The sequence below is a fragment of the Sander lucioperca genome, chromosome 3 (genome assembly GCF_008315115.2).
Source record: "Sander lucioperca isolate FBNREF2018 chromosome 3, SLUC_FBN_1.2, whole genome shotgun sequence".
In the NCBI taxonomy this organism is placed as follows: Eukaryota; Metazoa; Chordata; class Actinopteri; order Perciformes; family Percidae; genus Sander; species Sander lucioperca.
Genome location: NC_050175.1, coordinates 28,549,769 through 28,560,923, shown reverse-complemented (window position 1 = coordinate 28,560,923; position 11,155 = coordinate 28,549,769). Strand labels below are relative to the sequence as shown.

Sequence of the window (11,155 nt, the reverse complement as noted above, 5' to 3'; positions counted from 1 at the left end):
ATAAACAACTGGACACATGAAGGCTTGATCAGTCCCTTCCAAGACGGAGACAAAATGTCACTTACCTGGCATCTTTGGAGCACAAAGAAATACATAATCAGAATGTGTACACTAGGCAGACGGATATAGATGCATGCAGATGTTCCACTCTAAGCCACCCTCAAAGAAAGCATTTGAAATGTGAGAATTGGCACACTACTCAAAGTAAATGTGATAAATACTTACTACAACCACTATGCACAGTAGTGTCAAATTATTATTTGCATTGGCTGATCTTGAGGAAAGAACGATTGCAGTAAATGGTCAGTTCATCTAAAAAAGAGCACATTTTCTCGCTTCTATTGGTATCTAGTGTTTTGGTTTTGTAATGGGCACTATTTCTTTAAAAAATACATTCCAATGACAACTATCTACAATGAGGTCTGTAACTGGTCAACCTTGTTCTGTCTGACCCTTTAAAACAGACCCTTTAAAAGCACACATGCAGATTTGATGGGAAAAGCACCTATTCATCTCAGGTTGCACACAAATTTTAATGCATATGTAATGTTATTCATTTTATTCCTGCACGTATATATCCTTTGGGCATATGTTTGTGAGTATTAGTGATATATGCTCTACGTGTGAGGTACTTTATGAATAAGGAAAAAAACACCTCACCTCCATTTAAATTGTTTGCGTGTGTGTATCCTGTATGTGTGTACATGTGTGTATGTAGCTGTGTTTGTGTGTGTGTGTGTGTGTGTGTGTGTGAGGTATCCAATGTATCAGTTGGAAGCCGACTTCAGCCTCTTCCCATGGCTTGGAGAAGGGGAGGGATCACCTGCTCTTTAAAAACCCACAGCCACACAATCTTTCAGTGAAGCACAAATAGAACATCATTGTCTGATTAAATAAAAAGGGAATCTGAATATGTGATGAAACTGTTGAGAACGGGAGAGAGAGAAAAGAGCTATGAGATGACGATGAGGTGAGCTTTGCACTGGTATGGAAATAAGATTGGAATAAAAATTTGACATTTCACTGCCCCCTATTCTACTTGAACACCTACTGGGGGAAACAACATTACATAGCTATTTAAAAACACACCAAAATGCTTTTACAGTACATTGAAATTAACCAGAAAGAGCACACATTATCTTTTTATTGCATACTAAATCAATTGCAATGTCATTGACAGCCTCAGGAGATTTCAAACATTTGCTTTGCTCTTTCTTCTGTTTGATGTGTTGTATTTTAGACCTTATCACTGTAGGGAGTTGCCTAACTAAAAATGAATGTTATTATTGTCTGTCAGACTCTACCTGTTCCTCTTATCCTCTTATCCCATACTTTTGTCCTACAGCCTGTTAACCATCAGAGGCTATGAAGACTCAGCTGAGTTAGAAATGAATAGCCTTCACCTCCTGTCCTATATTAAGGTTCTCCTCAAATTCACTGGAGAATGACGTTCCCTGAGAATATTCTCAACAGCAGGCTAAATATAACTATGATTGTTCTTCTAATAAGTACTCAGAGAGCAAGAATGATTGGGTTGAGGAGAGGGGATGGTGGTGGCGGGTGCAGTGGATGGTGATTGGGGGGATTAGTTCCAAAGAAAATTAATGATGAAATATTTTTACGTTTTATATCACTTTTAAGAAAGGTGTGTATAGGGAGCATAATTCAAGAATTGTCATTTTCAGCTTGTATAGCTGCAGGTTTTGAACACTAATTGCCAATCCAAATGCCTTTTTAGCAGGCAAAAGCTGGAAACAGAACCTAATGAAAGTTATGTTACCATTTAACAGGATGAAATTAAATTAAAAACTTGACTAAAAGTCTACAAAGTCCACAGCAGTTCTTTGAAGCTGTAATGAATAAAGCTGCAAATGCGACTTAGTCTGGAACCTCTAAGTTCATTTTCGATTCCCAAGGCCGCAGACCAAAGTGCGTCTGGACGCAATTGTCATATGAGAAACGGTTGAGATTGGCCCGGCCAGGATCTGGCTGGCTGGAAATCTGTCTGAAAGTGGGAACGCTTTATACATAGTAAGCACTGATGATTTTTATTTAATTCTATATAATTTCACTTTCTGGTTGTGTATTTTACAGGCTCCATTTGACATTTCTGAATGCAGCTAAATTAGAACTAGTGGTGATACTGACAGATTTAGATGCAGTGCAGATGGTTCAGCTTGCTGCTTGCTTGATGTAACTGGTGTAAACTATATGGTACAGTCAGGTACTGTCAGAATACACAAATAGCATCTATCCACCCCCACCTCACCTGTCAGTCAGTGACATAGTCCCTCAAAGCTCCTATATCACAGTGGGCTCTAGTAGGCTCACAAACCCACTGCTGTGAATCCCTGGTGGCTTTCGTCAAGGCAACCAGCTGCTGACATCCAGCCAATAATCTGCATACATTAATATCCTCATAATGGTTATACTGTAGTCCCCCAGCTAGAGAAGACCTGTGATTAAATTACACATCCAGACATAGATCACTGTCATCCATCTTAGTGAAAACCTGTCAGAGGAGAACTAGCCTCATTGTGCAGTTTCTTGTATTCTCTTGTCCCAACGTGGTGGAAACCTTCCAATCAAATCAGATTAAATATCAACGCAAATTAGCATTCCTTAAAATAAAATTTCACCCAGCACTGCTACCTGCCTCAAGCCTCCAAACATGACATATTCTACTATTTAGCAGTGGCTCCTAAGTACCATCCCTCACTGCCCACAAGAGTTAAACTCAGAAATAATTACCCAAGTCAATGGGTGCCACTATCTCTGTGATTGGTTGAGTGCTCAGGCGAAAGCTATTACGTTTTCCTTTCTATTTTTTTTTTTACAGGATTTCAATTAAAAGCTGTGCAAAATGGTGGGCCTATCTTTAAATGATAGACCCCAAGAAATCCCTTCTCGAGGGAGGACCTATTGTAGTGTCCTCATCAACACTCCAATTAGAGCTCGCCTATTATCTTTTATTATTAAAAAAAAGGGTATTACCACAAAAGCACCTTATCTTCCTCTCCTAAAATAACCTCTTTAGCGCTTTTCACCCCATAATTTCATTACAGGAAGATAGTCATTCATCAATTAGAATGGTAATTTTCATTAATGATGCCTGCTCCCACTGACTATTGAATAATTTGTCCATTCATTTGGATCTCATGATTTGGTTCAGTAATATTTCATGAATATAGTATGAGATATGAATACAAACACTGAAATATCTGTGTGGAAATGCGAGGACAATTGATAGAGAAACAGACAGAAGGAAATATAGAGAGAGTGATGGCAGTATGCCTTTAACAGGTCACCCATATTACTACTAATATATTCATACCAAGATTAGCTTAGCAGTTTCCAAAAAACATCAGTCTAACAAATCATCCTTGTCATAATGACATTTTCATGCATATATGTTGACCCTAAATGGTCTTCCTCTAATACACTTCCTGAAACTTACGTTCAGACTGTAGGCCTTAATGCTCCATTCCGATTTTTTTGACTGACTGTTCACATTATTTTTAAATGAGGCCCGCGTCAGACTCAAGTACTGGGCACGGCCAGAAAGTGACCCGCATGCGCAAACGAGTAATACAACATCACGCGCCACATGCAACACCCTGTTTAAATGCTTATCAAAATAGACCCATGAATGTATTAAAGGAGCACGGCAACTTATTGGGACTTTAGCTTATTCACCGTAACCCCCAGAGTTAGATAAGTCCATACGTACCCTTCTCATCTTAGTGCGCGTTGTAGCTCTTTCCGACGGCTCCACCAGTAGCTTAGCCTAGCACGGATCCTGAAGGTAATTGGTTCCAACTAGCCTACTGCTCCGAATAAGTGACAAAATAACGCCAACATGTTCCTATTTACATGTTGTTATTTGTATAGTCACAGTGTGTACAAATAACAAGGTCACATGAGACACAGCCATCTTCTAACCGTATATAAACTGGGAACTATAGTATCAGAAAAGCGAAGCATTTCTACTCTCTGTCCGGTGCTTCTCAGGTGCAAGCATATCACTCCGCCCAAGTAGCAGAAGTAGCAGTGCTTCGCCTTTCTGAGAATATAGTTCCCAGTTTATATATGGTTAGAAGATGTCTGTGTCTCATGTGACCTTGTTATTTGTACACACTGTGACTATACAAATCACAACATGTAAATAGGAACATGTTGGCGTTATTTTGTTAAGGTTATTTATTTCTTATTCGGAGCAGTAGGCTAGTTGGAACCAATTACCTTCAGGATCCGTGCTAGGCTAAGCTACTGGTGGAGCCGTCGGAAAGAGCTACAACGCGCACAGAGATGAGAAGAGTATGTATGGACTTATCTAACTCTGGGGGTTACGGTGAATAAGCTAAAGTCCCAATAAGTTGGCGTGTTCCTTTAAGAGAACCAAGGAGATTTATTTTTTTATGTAGTGCTACTAGCTACCGCTAGCTACTAGCCGATAGCCGGCAGTTTGGGAACAGGATGCTAAAAACCTTACATCCACGTTCCAGGCTATACAGCATACGGCCCTCGGATGTATTATAAGACAATACAAATGATGAATTACAGATATCCATTATTACAGCTACGGAAACTCGGGAGAAGCATCATATGAGCCTGCACTGCAGGGCGGCTCAGCCGGGCGCAGTCCCGTAGGTCTGCTCGTGTTCATTATGCCTAGTTAAATAACTCTGTATTCGGCTATTATTGTTACAACTTTTAAAACATAATGATTTAAATGAGGACTATTTAAGTGTTCGGTCTTGTAAGTTCATGTACCTTAAAAACATTTATTCGCTGATATATAGACGTGTCTTTCGCCATGTAAAGTCTATTAATGGTGGGCGGATCGATCCAAATATCGATAATATTGATACCAACGTTGGTATTGATATTGATCAATACCAGTGTAATAAGATCGACACTTTAGTTTCAGTTTCTCTCCAGTATGCACTGATGCGGTTTCATCAAAGAGGCGACCTGCTGGGTCTGTGTGTGTGCCGCTGCTTTCAAGTGTCCTGTCACAGTGCGGAGCAGGCACACTTTGCTCCTCCTCTATGAAGGTAAATATGGTGCAAAAAGGGAGAGCTTGTAGAATACAATGTGAGAACTTGCAGAACAAAAAATCTGAACTTGTATTTTAAATTTGCACTTGTAAAAATTTAATTTGCACTTGTAAAAATAAAATTTGCACTTGTAAAAAATATTCACACAAAAATATTCACACACATGTGATGTAAATATCAATCTACACATTTGTGAATATTTTTTCTGTAACTTCACATTCAGAATACAGGTGTGAGAACATTTTCTAGAAGTGCAAATTTCAATTTACAAGTTCAGATTTTTTTTACAAGCTCTCATGTTTTTTTTCTTTGTATGACTTCAAATTCAGATCACATGTGTGTGAATATTTTTTACAAGTGCAAATTTTATTTTTACAAGTGCAAATTACATTTTTACAAGTGCAAATTTTAACATACAAGTTCAGATTTTTTGTTCTGCAAGTTCTCACATTGTATTCTACAAGCTCTCCCTTTTTGCACCATATTTACCTTCATACTCCTCCACCCTCTTGTGATTTGATGTTGTACCGTCACGTGACTCAGTGGCGCCAGGCAAGCAAACAAGCAACCAGCCTGGCCCGGCTGCGGCCAGCAGCACACACACAAGCAGGATAGAGATGGAGCAGAAGAATGGCAGAGAGAAAGAGAAGCGCCGTGTGGCTATATTTTCAGGCCGAAAATGAAACAACGGCAAGCTGTATAATTTGTAAAAAGGCTGTAAGATACAGTGGTAACACAACAGATGTATTCAAACATATGAAAATTCTGTCGTGGGTTTTAACTTATTAATAATCCTTGTTAAAATCATAAAAACACTTAAAGGTCATGAAAATTCATTCAGATTTAGCAATTTGATGATGCATCCCCCTTACTTTTTTAAAATGTATCGGTATCGGCGATACTGGCCCTGTATTTACTTGGTATCGGATCAATTCCAAATAATGCAGTATCGCACACCACTAAAGTCTATGGGAAAAATGTTGCAATTCCACAGTCAGCCGCTATACCCATGTTTGCATCAAAGCCTAGCGCTGTTCCTAGGGGCTTGCTGTTCTTGGCACAGAATTTTGACGATGGTCACTCTAGAATGACGGATTTGGGTCACTTTTTTTATACCTTAGACGGTATATTGCAATCCAACAATTATTGTATCATTTACAACTCTCACCTCTTGTTTCATTTTCTCAATCAGTGAAGTTAAAGAAGAAGAAAGACAGCTGTTACTCAAGTATTTTCTTGCATTCATGCTTTGAATAGTTGGTAATTCATACATTCTACTGACACAGAACTCACGGTGATCAGAGCGGAGCCGGAGTCTGATGTGAAAAACTTGTGAATGTTGTTGAAAGGCACAAGTGTATTCTTCACTTCATACAGTGCAGTTGTGCCAGTGGGATCAAGTAATGTCTGATCTGATAAAGATCTGATATTTTCACAGCTTTTTTGGTTGAAATACCTCAGTGTGATGCAGTTAAATAAAAAAGAGGCAGTCAGTTTCTGAAACAAGAAAAACGGTGGGCATGACTCTGGAAATGCCTTGTAGAAATGATACAATTGAATATAAAGCATTTTTTCTGAGGCCCAGTTTTTCTGAGGCATATTGAGGGTTATGCTGATGTCAGGTGTTTACTGAGTCCATATTATTCAGAGCATAGAAGGTAGACATTTATAAGGACATCTAAAATTACACAGTTTAAAAGAACATGCTGTAATTTTCTATTTTTGTCAATGCAGAGTGCCATGTCACAGTCAAAACAAAACCAAACTGTGGCCGGGTTGGCTCAGTGGGTAGAGCAGGCGAAAATGTACTGAGAGGTTTATGCCTCGACGCGGAGGTCCAGGGTTCAAATCTGACCTGTGACAACTTCCTGCAAGTCTTCCCCCTTTCTCACCTAGCTGTCCTGTCAAAAATCAAAGGTGGAAAAGCCCAACAAAAATAAATTAAAGCTTTGTTGAAACCAAAAAAATAATCTCAAAAAAAAAAGACAAACTATTGAAGATGTCACAGAGTTGGCATGAGTCATGTTCCTGGTGCTCTTTAAATAAACGATGTAGTTTGGGATTAATGAAAGACAGTTGCCACCTCACATATGCAAGATGTCTTCAGACACATACACACTACACCGAGGATATGTGTTATCAGTCCTGACACATGCTGCTTATTTGTTTGTCTACAGTAATGAGCCACACAACACTATTCATCAGCCCTGATTTTCCCCGTGGCAAGCAGGTTTATGTGCATGTGTGTGTTTATGTGTGTCCTGCTGAGGCACCAGCCTGGGTGTTTATTAGTTCCCCAGGGAAAAGGTTCCTGGCCTCATTTTGACGTTTTACACTGCTTGCTGCGCTGTCTTACTATGGCCTGTAATTTCCTGAACCAGACTCACATGCTGTCCACAGAGCAAAGTTATTCTCTTCACACAAAGCCACTAGCTGGTAAAGACAACCTCATCATTTTTTTGACTCACTTGACCAGTCTGGTTTTCATTTTGACATTGTTTTGATAGCTGATTTACACATTGTTATTACGCCTCTTTGCCCTGTTGATGCATTTATTTTCTAAAAGTGTTAGTTTAGCATAATTTCTTTTTTCCTGATAGCTACGCTCTATCTTACAATACTTACACACTGTTTTAATTGCATCCAGATCACAAAGTTTGAAAAATCTAAACCAACTATCTGTTTTTGAAAGACCTGATAGAACTGTGAGCCAAATCCAATTTTCCCATCTGTCACTTAATGCACTCTGGTGTGATCAGATGATAAATGTTGCTTTAAGACCAGCGCTGCCACAGCCCGTGACCCCTGTGACACATCGCCAGTCTGACCACAAATCTATCCATCACCTCCAGTTCTGCCCCCACCTCCAAGAGAGAGACACCTTCTCCACCTATATCTATTTTCCTCTGCTTGTGATGGAAGCAGGAGAGCGAGGAGAGCCTGGAGTGGAGGCGGCTTTGGGCTGAAGATGTGCTAATGGGGAGAGAGTACATTCACCCACACATCCATTCCCCGTGCTGTCAAGGAGCATCATAGTGGAACGCTGACGATGGGAACCTCGGTCCCACCCCACACCGACACCTGCTGCTCCTCCATCTGCTGCAGCTAAACAGCCTCCTGCTTCTCCTGTTTATGCCTTCATCTATATATACATCCATCCATACACCCAATCATTCATCCATCTTTCCGTTCATAAAAAAGGCATTACTTGTGGTCTGAAAAGAAGCTGTCTTCTCTAGTGGCAGCCAGTAGCCAAACAGCTGATATTGTTAGTGTGAAACCCTTCAGCCAATGCTGCTCTTGGATCAGGGGGCTTATACTGGAAGAGTGACACTCTGAATTTAAAAGCGCTCAATGGTGTTTTGAGCCCCCAACGGCGACTTCAAGGCAACGCTGCGACCATCGACTTCAAGGCACCTAACCCTAACCATTGCCTAATCCTTGTGCCTTCCAGGCAACGCTGCCTGGAAGGCGACGTTGAGGGGCTTAAAACACCAAACACCTTTAAAAGCAGGGAGTCAAACATTGAATGTACACACAGTCCAGCTCAGTCCGGCTACGAACAGCTGATGAGTGCACGATTTGGCCCTCAGGTACAAAAAAACATGAAATGTCACCAAGCCAGTTACTTATCAGCTAAAACATCTGCATCATTGCATCCATCTGAGGAAAATGAGAAGGAGAGGGAAACTAGGTAAGCAGATCAAAATTTGTGTGTCAGCAGAGTGGGGAGGGCTCCCTAATTCTGATAAAGTACATCATATCAAAGATGTCTCTAAGGAAACAAAGAAATGTGTATCCTGCAGGGAAGAAATAAAAGGATACGTGTTTTGTAGAAACACATAAACATGCACACTGATACAAATGTTTGTGAACTGATAAGCCTGAAGGACTGAAAAGAAGAAATAGCATTTATTATGTGTTTGCCCGTAGCATCTGCACTAAAAACAATCTAGGTGTTGCTCTTTCTGTATCGTAACGTCAGGTGAGGTCGTTGCTTCTTTTCATCAAAAGCTCTAACAAGCAAGTACATATTTACAGGGGCGGATCTACAGGGGGGTAAGGGGGGGCAGCTGACCCCCCCACTGTAGGGCCTTGACCCCCCAGCTGCCCCCCTAACTTTGGTGTTCAAAAAACTGTGCTTGTAAAAACAAACTGCCACTATGTCCACAAGCTTTTTAAAACATTGAAACAAACAATTCATTTATATTAATTAACAATAAATAATAACTGTAGATGTAATCTTATCCCCCTGCCCCTCAAATACTTAGCTACGTCCCTGCATCAAACGTGCAGAGCGGCGTTTATACACAGCGAGTCTGCTGCGGTGTGGTGGCCCTGCATCACGGCAAAGACTGGAGCGACTGAGCTGCCCCCCCGAGCCTCTGAAGGTGAAGTCAGTTTCCCCAGGTGAAGTTTAAACACACGTTTAACTTAACGTTAAATTTGTAATAAATGTAATGTATGCTAGAGGCGAGTCAGCATCAACAACAGCGCGTCTATTACGTTAGCCAAAAGTCAAATCGCTCCCTCGTGATTTGTAAGAGCGTTCTGCCCTTTGATTAGTTTTGATTTTAGTAAAGACAAGAAAAGCATAATACAAAATATTACAAACTGGCATGCTTGAATTCATAATGCAGTGTTTCCCACAGATTAGAAAGAAATTTGTTGCGGGGGGGGTGGGGGGGTCATCACCCCCTATCACCTGTATATTAATAACATAACTAATTACACTGGTCGGACTGTTCAGCTCTGTTTCAGACTGATACCTCCGGTTCAGGCTGGTCATTATCCTCAACACGTGCCTTTTTCAGTCGCGGAAAATACTTTTCAATACTCATCTGGATTGAAGCAGCAAACATTCAGTGTAAGAGTAAAAAATTACATAACATTATTTATAATACGTTTTCACGTTCACGAGCTAGATACCAACCTTTTCGTGAACTTGTGAATTTCGCCAGCCGTCTTATCTCCTTTATGGAGACAGACGCTGTGTGCACGGTGGGCTCGATGGCGTTTTAAGCCTCCAACGTCGCCTTCCAGGCAGCTAACCCTCACCTTAACCCCTTGCTTAACCCTAAACATAACCATTGCTGCACTGCCTGGCCAGGCATCCACTTCCTCTCACATATCACGGCAATAAGGCTGCACAAATTAAACCAGGTGACATCCTTTACTGTCAAACTGGGAAAACAACAAATACAGTGGGATTAAGAAGGCTAGTCTAAACATAACTGTTGTGTGCATGTAATAAATCTCTTCTGGTTTTATGTGTGTTAGGCTACTTATTAGGTACAGGGCCCTACAGTGTAATGTAATACAAGGATAAGCAGAGCTTTTCACATCTTGACTTGCAGGCCAGAGTAGCTGGAGATATTAGCCTAAAAGTGGGGATATTGCCAGCCAAGAAAATTCTGAGTAGTGCACAGGAGGAAGAGAAGGAGGGAAATGAAGAAGGAGAAGGCAGTAAACTACAGTCTTACAGTGTTTCCATAGTGGCTGTGAGAGGCTGCATGGCTTCAGTTATATTCCATTAAGTCCGGGTTTCAAGGATCTAACGCAGCCGAGATGGAGCACAGAGTAGAGAGGCTATCAAAGAATATCATTACAGTCAACGAGACTCTGTGTGTGTGTGTGTGTGTGTGTGTGTGTGTGTGTGTGTGTGTGTGTGTTTTTTGGGGGGGGAGGGTCTGTATGCAGTATATGAAGCGAAAAATGTTATATCATGACTTCTGGTGGTCGTTTTTGGAGGAAAGCGAACAGCATAGGGTAACTAATTTCAGCTCAGAGCAAGCTTTAATTTTCTTATAAATAATTTCCATTGAAACAACACCGTTTTCAAACAAGCATCTACAGTTTTATGATCGAAAAATTCCCCAATGCATTATTTTAAGAAAACTCCCACCGAAGTGTGATTAAACATTTAAATCAACCCAGTGAAGAAAAACAATGTTAATGTTAATTCCTCATGTCACACACTCCATCTCAGCCGTAATACTACATCATGTTGTGTATGCTAGCTCCAGTAATTCAGTTTAATCATAGTAGAACAGTTAACATAACAGATGTGTTTACATTAGAGTATTCTCACAAAC

The 11,155-nt window shown here is 40.6% G+C and overlaps 1 long non-coding RNA gene across 1 annotated transcript; it reads left to right on the top strand.

Moving 5' to 3' along the window:
* The first annotated feature begins 4,215 nt into the window (after window positions 1-4,215).
* On the top strand, window positions 4,216-10,527 carry LOC118494727. Its single transcript, XR_004896892.1, has 3 exons — window positions 4,216-4,227; window positions 4,361-4,365; window positions 10,171-10,527. It is a non-coding gene; the product is annotated as an uncharacterized LOC118494727 (long non-coding RNA).
* Window positions 10,528-11,155: the final 628 nt, after the last annotated feature.